The 12,301-nt window shown below is 46.3% G+C and overlaps 1 protein-coding gene across 10 annotated transcripts in view; it reads right to left on the reverse strand.

The window, feature by feature from the left end:
* dmd (dystrophin) overlaps window positions 1-12,301 on the reverse strand; it is a 2,667,466-nt gene that overhangs the window by 2,281,094 nt on the left and 374,071 nt on the right. The gene's annotated exons all lie outside the window — the stretch shown is intronic.

A 12,301-nucleotide genomic window follows, 5' to 3' on the forward strand; every position in this document is an offset into this window, starting at 1 on the left:
TTAACAGCATGCATTTCGGGACTTGTGGGAGGAAACCTGAGCACCCGGAGGAAACCCACGCAGACACGGGAAGAATGTGCAGACTCCATACAGTTAGTGACCCAAGCCGGGAATCAAACTTGGGACCCTGGAGCTGTGAAGCAACAGTGCTACCCACTGTGCTACCATGCTGCCCTGCTGGGACCCCCTCTGAAATCTCAGCAGCACCCATCATCTTCATCAGCTCCGAGTAAACCTGTTTCACAGGCGCCGCATCTGACCGGGACCCTGCTTGATCCTGGGATCCAGCAGACCTCTGACTCTGTGGCAGGGATGGTGCGGTCCCAACTCACCCGTGCGGCCTAGTGTAGGTCACTGACGTCCTTACGCCACTGGGTGCCGGACCTTCTGGCCACGTTGCCCGAGCCACTTCCTTCGAGGCAGCACTGACTGCCCTGTGGCTTACCCTCCGGGGCCCCCTTAGGAACAGAATATCCCTCCTGGCCTTGACCGCCTCTAGGAGCCTCCCCAAGTTTGCATTCCCAAATCATGGGGCCATTTGTATCAGCGCATGGCTGCGAGCTGAGCGGGGTTGGCTCTGCAAGAGCAGTTTAAGTGCTGCTCTACCTTGCCAGCAGGGGACTGGCGAGTGCTGTCCTGGCAAATCAACTGGTGAGAAATGATTTGTGACTTGAAGCCCATGGGGCCTTCTTAGGTGGACCAATTAATGTTGGATAATGGTTCCAGCCTCACCGGGCTGAACGCCAGGAAGCTCGCAGCAGTTCCCGTTCGCTACCACACTGAGAAACTTTTCCATTGAATCGCACCCCATGTATTTAAAATTATTTTTTCAGGACGAGAGATTTCAGAAGTAATTGTCAATTCCCACACATCAGTAAAATCTCAGTTACTCCTGACTGATAAGTCCCAACATTTTTAACAGTCCTAACTGAGAGAACAGCAAAAAATTACCCTAAAAACATGCCATTACATCTGCATCTAATCAGGGAACACTGGCAAATAACGTAACAGCGCAGACTCCTCCCACTATGGAGGACAACATACCATTTGCCTTCTTTACCGCAGCCTGTGAAGGAGTCGGGTGTTACTGACAGCAATTTCCAGATTTTCATCTGTAACTGCACATGTAGAGATGTCAGAGGTTGTTATCTATCTGACCCTGTAATAACAACCAGCTCTGACAGTCTTGCCCTTATTTATTTTGTGGAATCTGGGTCATCATATCTTGCAGTGTCTATTAGTCATGTAAGGCTTAAAGAGAGCCCGTAGATAGCATGTTATTTAGTTTAAGGCTCATCTTAGCACATAGGTCTTGCAAGAGCAGCATGCAACCCGAGCAATCCCTTCCATTGATCTAGTGTATCCTGGACCTGAAGATACCTAAGCATAGCATCAAATATTGTTATCTCATTAGAATGTCCTTCTAGGTCAGGCTAATTGCTTCACGACTTGGAATATATAGTGTTCATATAAGTGTTTACACAGACATGGGAAAGAAAGAAATATAAATCAATGAAGGCTTTGGATTGGAATCAGGGAACCTAGCATTTGTTGGGCAAATCATCAAACCGCAAGATACCTTAGTCAGATGACTATTGATTTGATGTTATATGTAGTGAATGTGGTCAAAACATTTTCCTCTGAATTTTCAATTTATATTATAAATCAATATTTTTCATAAATCTTCCCTCCAAAATAAAGCAATAATTTACCTGAGTGAAGTTTATAGTATGTTTCAGAAAAATTACAAACTTGTTTTTAAAACTGATCCTTCAACACGTACATTTTTTAATTAACAATAAGTCAAGACCCAGAAAAGCTTACACCAATGTCCAATGCTTCCTGAACACAGCAAATGTCACTTAAAGACAATGATCAGATTGAACCAGCCTGAGCAACATATATGCAGTAATCACTTGCACTTAGTTCAATTTTCCTGCTCGTGGAGCAGAGGATAGAAGCTTCAATTCCCGACAAGACTCGGGAGTTACGTGCATGCGTGGCTGGGAGCAGATACCGCATTGCTGATCCAGCAATTAAAGGGCTCAGACACACTGCCAGCAGTGTGCCTGTGTAAAAAGAAAAAATAAAGGTGCAAATACATAACTGGCAGTGGAACACACAGTAGAGAAAAGCCCCAGGCAGGGGACAGGAAGAGGGGACTGGATGAACAGGGAACAGAGACAGAGGACAGAGAGAGGTCCCAGTTAGGAAGAAAGAGGAGCAGAGGGAGAGGCTCCACTCAGAAAAAGGACTGGTGAGGGCTTGTGAGATGACTTGGCAATCATGGAGAGCCCAGGAGAAGCCCTGGTATTTGAAAGAGGCATAAGAAGGTTAGTGGTTCTGTACTGTGGGCCATTGGAGAAAAGATACCTCTTTCAAGCAGTCGTATTCTGCTTGGCATGGCAAAAGAGCTGAAGTTGCATTTGTGAATTGGTGCTTGAATGCAGACTCGGGAATAGAGAAATGGAATCTCGGGGAAAAAAATCAAAACCCTGGAAGATGTTCCATTGTTGAGATTGTCCAAGCTGGAGCAGCATTGAGAGAATTCCAAGGCAAGATCTTCGAAGATGAAGACTGGATTCCCTCATGAGTGGCTGTTTGCGGCACCAATTTGGTTCCTCGCCCTGTTCCATGCCTGTCGAGGCCTGTGTCCGTACTGTTTCTCTACCTAAACCTTCTCTTTGCTTCTTTTTTGTTCCGCACTCCCCCCAACCCCCCCGGTCCCTGTCCCTGTCCCTCAGCCTCTCCCAAGTGTTCTTCAGCCCTTCTGCCCTGTTCTCCCCCCCCCCCCCCTTTGTGCCAGGCGTTCCCTCTCCCCTGAGAGGCGCACCGTGGCCTCCTTTCTTCTACCCTCCAGTGTTGGCCCTCCGTCCTCGGACGGTGGCTCCCCTTTCAGTACTTGCCCAGCTTTGGCCCTGCTTTACCTTCCTCCTTCCACCCCTTATCTCGCCATCCTGTCTGCTTATCTCACCCTCGCTCCCCTTGTTCTGCTCCCCCTCATCAGATTGAAAACGAGGCAGCACAGTCCCACGTAAAACAGAGAACAAATGTGTACAGTTCATGATATTATTGTCTCTGTTTGCGGTCTGTCCTCCGCTCTCTGTTCCGATTCTTTTTTTCCCGCCCCTGCGGCTTTCATTGTTGGTGCGGCTGTTCGATTTAACAAACTTGTCAGCCTCCGCTGGGGTGTTGAAATATAGTTCCTTTCCCTTGAATGTTATCCAGAGTCTGGCCGGGAATAATATCCCAAATCGCACCCCATTTTTGTAGAGTATTGATTTTGCCCTGTTGAACTCCTTTGGGCCTGGGTCGAAGCGCCCTGTGTGCCCTGTCCATTTCTGGGGGGTGTGGAAAGCACTCCCCTTCCCCCACCCCCACTAGATTGTCCAGCATTTGGCCGAAGTAGCCCATTGGATCTCTGCCCTCTAGCCACTCTGGCAGACCCACTATTCTGTCTTTCTGCCGTCTGGACCTGTTTTCCTGGTCCTCCACTTTCCTGCTTAGGCTCCCTTGGGTTGTTATCATCCTTCTCACCTCGGTTTCTAGAGCTACAATCCTGTTGCTATGGTCCGGGGTGGCCTTCTCCAACTTCAAGATGGTTTTCTCCTGCACCTCCACCTTCCTTCTCAAGCCTTTGATGGCTCGGTGCATTTTGTCTGTCGCCTCCGAAAGCACCTACTTTCATCATCATGTGGAGCTCCGTCCTGATCACCTCCTTGATGGTATTTAGCTCCCTTTTCAGCATGCTTCTCCATTCTTCCTCCTGTGCGGGGGGTGGGGGGTGGGGGGGGAAGGTTGCCGTGTCCTGTTCCTGCTCCGCTGTTCAGTTCGCCAGCTTTTCCTCTTCCTGGTTCGCCTGAACCTCCGTCCCACCTTGTAGGGCCGCCTGCCTGCCCGCCCACAGCACCTGCCCTTTTCCCGCAGTTCCTGCCCTTTTCCTTCACCTTTGCTGCTGCTCCTTCCGTCTTGCCGTCCCCACGATTTATTATTATTTCCAGGCATATTCCTTTTATATGTGCCTTTCGCCTTTTGTTGGGTTTTGGTGTGCTTTTTAAGCTGAAATTCCAGATAGATTGCCTCTGATGGGTTCGTTTGGGAGGAGAGTCACCTGATGTGCATCCGCTCAGCACATTGTGGCTATGGATGCCGCTATTACTGGTTTTAAATTGGTTTGGTGCCCTTCACCTGAGCCCCAAAGACAAAAAAAAACTCAAAAACAAAATTCCCAAAAAAATCCTCTCCGTGCTCTTTAAGCCCTCCAACTTTAAAGTTGTTTCTTTATTCTCTTTTTGTCTGGCCAAACACCTATTCAGCATCTCTGTGCCTTTGGGAACTTAAACAAACAAATCTATTTATAGGCCTTGAACGCAAGTTCAAAGTCAAAGAAAGGAACAATATCGTGATCCCCGATGGGAGCTCCTCCACGTGCAGCCGCTCCACTGAACACACTGGGACCAGTTTCAAATCTTTCTTTCTCCTTTCCCCCCTCAATCCTCTCCCTCAAAGAAAAACGGAGAAAGGAAAAAGCGGGAGCAGAGAACAAAAGGATCGAACTCCAGTGATTTTTTTCCCCCTCACTCGTAAAGATCCAGAGTTAACGACGACGGAACCAAAGTCCAGCAGATTTTCTCTTTTAAGAGCGAAGGTCAAAAAACGATTCCGATATTTTTCTCTTCTTCCTTTCTTCCCCGAAAGAAAGAACCAAAGTACCAATTTCCAGTGAATGTTTCTTTTTTCAAAAAACAGGGAAAGAGCGAAAATTCAAGAATGTTGACGAGAGCCACTAAACTAGCGACCATCTCCTACCTATTGCCAACCGGAAGTCTGACTCCCCGATAATTGAGGGCGTGGTTGTTCATGGAGCCTCTTCCTTCAGTTAGCGAATTGCACACTGTAGCCACCTGGGGTGGCCACGTCCCGATTTCAAAATGGACACTTGCAAAGAGTAAAGGGAAAATTGGACTACTAGGAAAACAAGCAGGTGCAAGGTTTGCCTGTGGATTGGAACTTGCAGGTCCCAGACAGAACTGATACTACAAGCCATTAGCATAGTAATGAGCTATCTCTGGGGACAAAAGAGAAACATTTAAGAAATCGGTACCAGGGCAGACTCCCCGGCGTCAGTGGAGACGAAAACAAAGGCAGGCCAACGGTCACCTAGGACCCGCCCAGCGATCAAGCAGTGACCCCTTTATTGGAGAAAATCAATAGATGATTAGGACATGGTCCAATTAATTGGGGGAAAGTTCAAGGACTGCCCAAAAGGGCGTGAAGCCCCTTTGGGGTATAAAGAGGAGCCCCCAAGACAGATCGGTCTCTTCTTCTTCTTCACCTTCATCTTGGCCTTGGCTCTCAGCGACGAGAGACCCGCCAAGCAAGTCTAAAGTCAACGCACGCTACGAGACAGGCGCTCCTAGCTACTATTCTAGACCAGTTCGATGCCAGCAGCCTCAGAACCGTACAACGGCCATTGTTCCTCTGACTGTTTCTTTTCCAGTGCCTCCCCATGTTGATCCCGAAGGCTTTTTTTAGAAGGGTGAATAAGTCGATTCTGGGGTTTGTGTGGGCGCGGAAGGCCCCGAGAGTAAGGAGGGTATTTTTGGAGCGAAGAAGTGAGGTAGGGGGCCTGGCGCTGCCCAACCTGTGTGGATATCATTGGGCGGCAAACGTGGCGATGATTCACAGGTGGGTGACGGAAGGGGAGGGTGACGCATGGAAGAGACTGGAGGTGGCATGCTGTGCGGGTACGAGTCTGGAGGCCTTGGTGATGGCCACACTTCCACTCCCCCCGGCAAAGTACTCCATGAGTCCGGTGGTGGTTGAGTCTCTCAAAATCTGGGGACAGTGGAGGCGGCATAGGGGGGGGGGGAAGTGAAGGCCTCAGTTTGGGCCCCGATACAGGGCAATCACCGTTTTGCACCAGGGAGAACGGGGTGGGGGATTTGGGAGTTGGCACAGGGCAGGCATCAGACAGTTTGGGGACCTCTTCGTGGATGGGAAGTTCGCGACTCTGGAGGAGCTGGTGGGGAAGTGGAACCTCCCCCCTGGGAACACTTTTAGGCATATGCAGGTCAGGGACTTTGTTAAGAGGCAGGTGGAGGAGTTTCCACAGCTGCCATCAAGGGGAGTGCAGGACAGGGTGCTTTCTGGGACGTGGGTCGGGGAGGGGAAGATCTCGGCTATTTACCAACTGATGCAGGAGGAGGAGGAGGCCTCAGTAGATGAGCTCAAAGCGAAATGGGAGGAAGAGCTAGGGGAAGAGATTGAGAATGGGACGTGGTCGGACGCCCTGGAAAGGGTGAATTCTTCCTCCTCTTGCGCACGGCTCAGCCTAATTCAGCTGAAGGTGCTGCATAGGGCGCACATGGCGGGGGCAAGGATGAGCCGGTTTTTCGGAGGGGAAGACAGGTGTGGGAGGTGTTCGGGTGGCCCGTCAAACTACACCCATATGTTTTGGGCATGTCCGGCTCTGGAGGGGTTTTGGAAGGGGTGGCGGGGATTTTGTCGGAAGTGCTTAGGTCTAGGGTCAGGCCGGGCTGGGGGCTCGCGATCTTTGGGGTAGCTTCGGAGCCGGGAGTGCAGGAGGCGAGAGAAGCCGGCATTCTGGCCTTTGCGTCTCTAGTAGCCCGGCGCAGGATTCTGTTACAGTGGAGGGATACGCGGCCCCCGAGTTCGGAGACCTGGGTCAACGGCGTGGCTGGGTTCATCAAGTTGGAGAGTATGAAATTTGCCCTGAGGGGGTCGGTACAGGGGTTCTTTTGGCGGGGCAGCCCTTTCCCGATTTCCTGGCGAAGGGGTAGAGAGTGGTCAGTCTCTGCAGCAACCAGGGGGGGGGTTTAATGATGGTTGGGGGGTGTGTTTTTGCGGCAGTGGGTTTGTTATGTTATTTTCTTCTTTCTTGTATTGCTATTTGTTATTATTTATTTTGGGGGGGAATAATTCTTTTCTTGTTTTGTTTTGGCGTGGAAACACGCCTTGTTTGTTTTAAATTGCGAGGAGAAAATTTGTTATTGTTATTAAAAAACTTGAATAAAATTTTTTTTTTTTTCTTTTAATTGTTCCCCTGACTGAGTGGGCACCTGAAGCTAAGTATAGGCTTTTAGTAGTAGTTGTAGTTTAGTGAATAGAGTTTGTGCAAGAGTATAATTCACTGTGTGTGTAAATAAATGTGCATTGATTTCAAACTTACTAACTGATGTATCGAGTCTTTGATCAGTATTCGGTTTCGAACCTTGTGGCGGTATCAAAAAGATACCTGGCGACTCTTGAGCAAGCAACAACACTACCATGCACAACTGGACGTGGCAAGTTGTTGTTGGATCTCTTAGTTCTGCCTCAATTCCAGAGCTCAGGGGTTTGGTTCGAAAGGAATACCGTCCAAGGTGGAGCAATGAAAATCAGGAACCACAAATGGGTTCCTTCATCCCACCAATGCAGACTGCTGACTGCACACAACTGACAAGGCGTCGAAGTAGGAGAGTGGTCTTGGAAGCTTCCAAGTGGAGCTCAGGGGGCAGTGGGTGACAGAGAGGTTGGTGGTCTCAATTCTGCATTTGTTGGAAGGATGGTGCTCACATGAACCTAGACCTGCAAGTTGATTCTTCAAGTGGACATCCAAGTACATTTCAAATGTGGTGAGACTTTCTGTCTCTACTGCCTTTGAGGCAGAAAATTCCAGGCCCCCAACATTCTCTGGATGAAAAAATGTTTCCTCTTCTCATCTCTGCTCTAATTCTTCTACCAATTCCTTTACATTTATTTCCCCTGGTTTTTAACCCCTCTCAGGTAAATAAATTACCTCTATTTATTTTATCTAAGCCTCTCAATTTTTACAGCACAATTAAGTCACCCATCAACCTCTTTTGTTCCAAGTAAACAACCCTAGCCTGTCCAATCTTTCCTCATTGATAACATTTTCCGGTCCTGCCAACATCCTCATAAATTTCCTCTGCACCCTTTCGAGAGCATTCACATCTTCTCTGTAATGTTTGACCAGAAATTGGTGCAGTACTCAGCTATGGTCTAACTAATGCTTTATGCAGTTTTAGCATAACCTCTCTGTTCTTCTATTCTATGGGTCTGCCACTAAAAGGAAAGCATGCTACATTCCTTCTGAACAAATGTACTAATCTGCGAACTTAAAGAATCTGCGGAGATAATACTAATCTTTATTGTTACAAGTAGGCTTACATTAACACTGCAATAAAGTTACTGTGAAAAGCCCTTGGGCGCCACATTCCGGCTCCTGTTCGGGTACACAGAGAGAATTCAGAATGTCCAAATTACCTAACAGCACATCTTTCGGGACTTGTGGGAGGAAACCAGAGCACCCAGAGGAAACCCACGCAGACACAGGGAGAATGTGCAGACTCCGTACAGACAGTGATCCAAGCCGGAAATCAAACTTGGGGCTCTGCCGCTGTAAGCCAACAATACACTCGAAGGGCCCTCCCACTCCCCACACTACTTAGTATCCTTCCATTCATTGAATATTCCCTTGCCTTCTTGCACTCCAAAATGCATTACCTCACGCTTTTGATTGAATTCCATTTTCAACTTTTCTGCTCAACTGACCAAAGCATCTATATCTTCCTGAAGGTTAAAGCTTTCCGCCTCACTGTCAACTCCACAACCAATATTTGTGTAATCTGTAAACATCTTCATCATGCTCCTATCTTTGAGTCTGATTCATGAATGTAACCTACAAAAAAACAAAGGTTTGAATACCAGACCTGCGGAACCCCGCTTATAAACAGCCTTCCAGTCACAAAAACACCAATCATCCATTAACATTTGATTTCTGCCACAAAGACAATTTTGGATCCAATTTGCCACTCTCACTTGGATTCCAAGGGCTCTTACTTTGTTGAGCAGCCTTTGAGCAGCATGTGGTCTTTGTCAAAATCCTTGAGAAAAATCAATGCCGGCCACATCCACTACACTTCCCTCATCAAAGCTACTTGTCACCTCCTCAAAAAAATTCAATCAAATTAATCTGACATGACCTTCTTTAATAAACCCATGCCGACTTTCCTCGATTAATCTATGACTTTATAAATTAAGGTTTGTACAGTCCTCAGAATTGATTCCAATAATTTTCCCACAACTGAAGTTAAGCTAACTAACCTATAATGTCTCAGATGAATCCTTCCTCCCTTTTTAAACTACAGTACAATGGTGATAGTCCTCCAATCATATAGCACCCCTCTTGTAGCTAGAGGGGATTGGAATTTCATGGTCAGAATCTCCAAAGTTTCCCCCTTGCTTCTTTTGACAAACAGGGGTATATTTAAACCGAGTCTGGCAATTTATTTACTTTCAAGAAAGTCAAACTTTTAATACTTTCACTCATGCATAATGTTTATCCCATCCAACATTGTACACTCTTCCTTTTTAACTAAGACCTCATCAGTATCCTGGCCTTTTGTGAAGGCAGCTGCAAATCATTTTTTAACTATGCAAATTTATTAACAACCTCTTGAGTTCTGCCTATTCTTAGATGGGAAAAAGACATCTTTAGCAAAATCGTAAAATTGCACATCAAATAATACAATTTATTGTTAAGTATATATCTGGCAAAAATAAACTATATACTACTGCAGGAATTGTTCTTTAAACAACAAAATTATATTGAATAGGAAGAAACTGGAGGATAGATAATTTTTGCATTGCTTTCCTTTTTAGCAAGATGAAACTGCAGCTGCAGACAGGCACATAAATCTTTACAGCTAAGTAGGTCATAAGACACGAAGAGGGCTTCTGATCAAATACAACTGTAATCTTGACATATTGCTCCATCCTGCTTTTCAATTGCAGTTTTCTTGCTTTCAGCCACATCATAGATTGATTAGTAATATTTTCTTTTCTCATTTCCAGTCATTTTGCTATTAGACGTACAATAAACCTTCTCATATCCAGATTAAAATTTAATATTTTAACAACTATGAAATTTTTGTCATCGTAGCAAGGAAATAAGCCTTTCAGAAATTAAACATTGTTGTTAGATCCCAAAAGAGCAGCTGAAAATGCCTCCTCAGCTTGTTTCCGATTAAAACAAAGACAAGTGTTTCATTTAATATTCAGAATTTAATGCAGATTTTGGTCAAATTGTTGAAAATTTCAGATTAACTCTACTTTAGCCTATGTTAATATTCACAGATTTTAATTGTCTAAATCAATGTTACAAATTTTGATTTACGAACTCCCATCTGTTTCCTTGTCAATTTAACAATGCCTCATGCCTTAGCAGTCTCCACCTAAAACCGAAACCTTCCTATCGGGAGAACTTCCATACATTGTTAATGCTTTTATGCTTAATTGACCCAAATTGCAACAGAATCAAAGCACTTTTCTAAAAGGTGGCTCATATGTCAAATGAAAATTAACTGCTGAATTTAAAAAAAAATGTTTTTCAATTTTATAAGAGTTGCATGAAATGGTTTTTTTGCTTCCAGGAAATTACAAATAATGTGAAAATTACATTTTATTCTTGTAATTGCATCCTGTTTGAAGATATGTTTTAAAAAGGACACTGGAGATTCTCCCAACATTCCTACTTTCTCTCTCCCTGGGATATGATTGTACAAAACCTCATTGATATTTGGCCTATCAAGACATTTTTCAAGGACAAGGGAAGACGGTGATGCCTGGAAGATAAACAACACAGGAAGAATTTCAGCTACACCCAATTCAGATTTAGCTCAAAGTCAAATGAACATACAATCCAACTAACCACTGGATGGAAACCTGGATGCAGGACTCTGACCATATTGTCCCCTCCCTTGCCCAGGGCCACTCCAAACAGTTGCATTTCCCTCTCCATCTGCCAGCTGAGATTTGTAAAAAATGTTTGATGGGAAGTGAGCATTGCTGGGAAGGCGAACACTTGGCCATTCCCAGTTCCCCTTGAGAAGGTGATGACAATCTGCCTTCTTGAACCATGCTGGTATTGGTACAGCCACAGTGCTGTTCGGAAGAGAACGCCAAGGTTTTGTCCCAGCAACAGTGAAGAAATGACGATATGTTTCCAAGTAAGGATGGTGTGTGGCTTGGAAGGGAACTTGAAGGTGGTGGTGTTCCCATGTATCTGCTGCCATTGTCTTATCAGGTGGTAGAGGTTTGGAATGCACTAAAGGAGTCTCAGTGAGTTTTTGCAATGCATCTTGTATCTTTTGCACACTGCTGCCACTGTGCACCGGCAGGGGGAGTATATTTAACGGTGATGAATGGTGTGCTGACCAAGTGGGATGATTTTTCTTGGATGGAGTCAAGCTTCAAGTGTTGTTAGAGCTTCAATTCTTCAGGCAAGTGGAGAGCATTCCATCACGCTCCTGGCTTATGCCTTGCAAACAGTGGGAATGCTTTGGGGAATCCGGAAGTGACTTACTCACTGCAGAATTCCCAGCCTCTCTCCTGCTCTTGGAGCTACAGTATTTATGTGCCTCGTTTAGTTAAGTTTCCAGTCAACAGTCATCCACATGATGTTGACAGTGAGGGATTCAGAAATGCTAATGCCATTAAACATCATGGAGAGATCGTTAGATTTTGTCTGTTTGGAAATGGCACTTGTATGGGCGGCACGGTGGCACAGTGATTAGCACTGCTGCCTCACAGCACCAAGGACCCGCGTTCGATCCTGGCTCTGGGTCACTATCCATGTGGAGTTTGCACCTTCTCCCAGTGCCGACGTGGATCTCACCCCCACAACACAAAGATGTGCAGGGTAGATGGATTGGCCACGCTAAATTGGAAAAAAAAGAATTGGGTATTCTAAATTTTTAAAAAAGGAAATGGTACTGGTGTTGTGCACATGTTACTTGCCACTTGCCTGCATGATGTCCAGGTCTTGATGCATTTAGACCTCAGCATCTGAGGAATTGCCAATGCCATTTAATACTGAACACTCCCACTTCAACCTTATGATGGAAGGAAGGTCATTGATAAAGCAGCTGAACTTCATTGATAAAGCAGCTGATGATGGTTTGACCTAGGGCATCCCCTGAGCCTCCATCTCCCTGACCCTGCACCCAGCCCTGGAACACGTATATAACAAAGAACTATATAATGTCAGACTTTTATTTATTGACTACAGCTCAGCCTTCAACACCATGGGCGGGATTCTCCCATACCCGGCGGGGGGCCCCGGCGTAGCAGAGTGGCACGTTTAGAGGCTAGGCCTGCGCCGGAGTGGTTGGCGCCATGCCGACTGCTGCAGAAACCGGCGCCAACAGCCTTTGACGCCCGCCAGCCGGCATGGGGGCTGGCCGAAAGGCCTTTGCCGGTTCGCGCATGCGCCGGT

This window comes from Scyliorhinus canicula, chromosome 7 (genome assembly GCF_902713615.1).
Source record: "Scyliorhinus canicula chromosome 7, sScyCan1.1, whole genome shotgun sequence".
Lineage (NCBI taxonomy): Eukaryota > Metazoa > Chordata > Chondrichthyes > Carcharhiniformes > Scyliorhinidae > Scyliorhinus > Scyliorhinus canicula.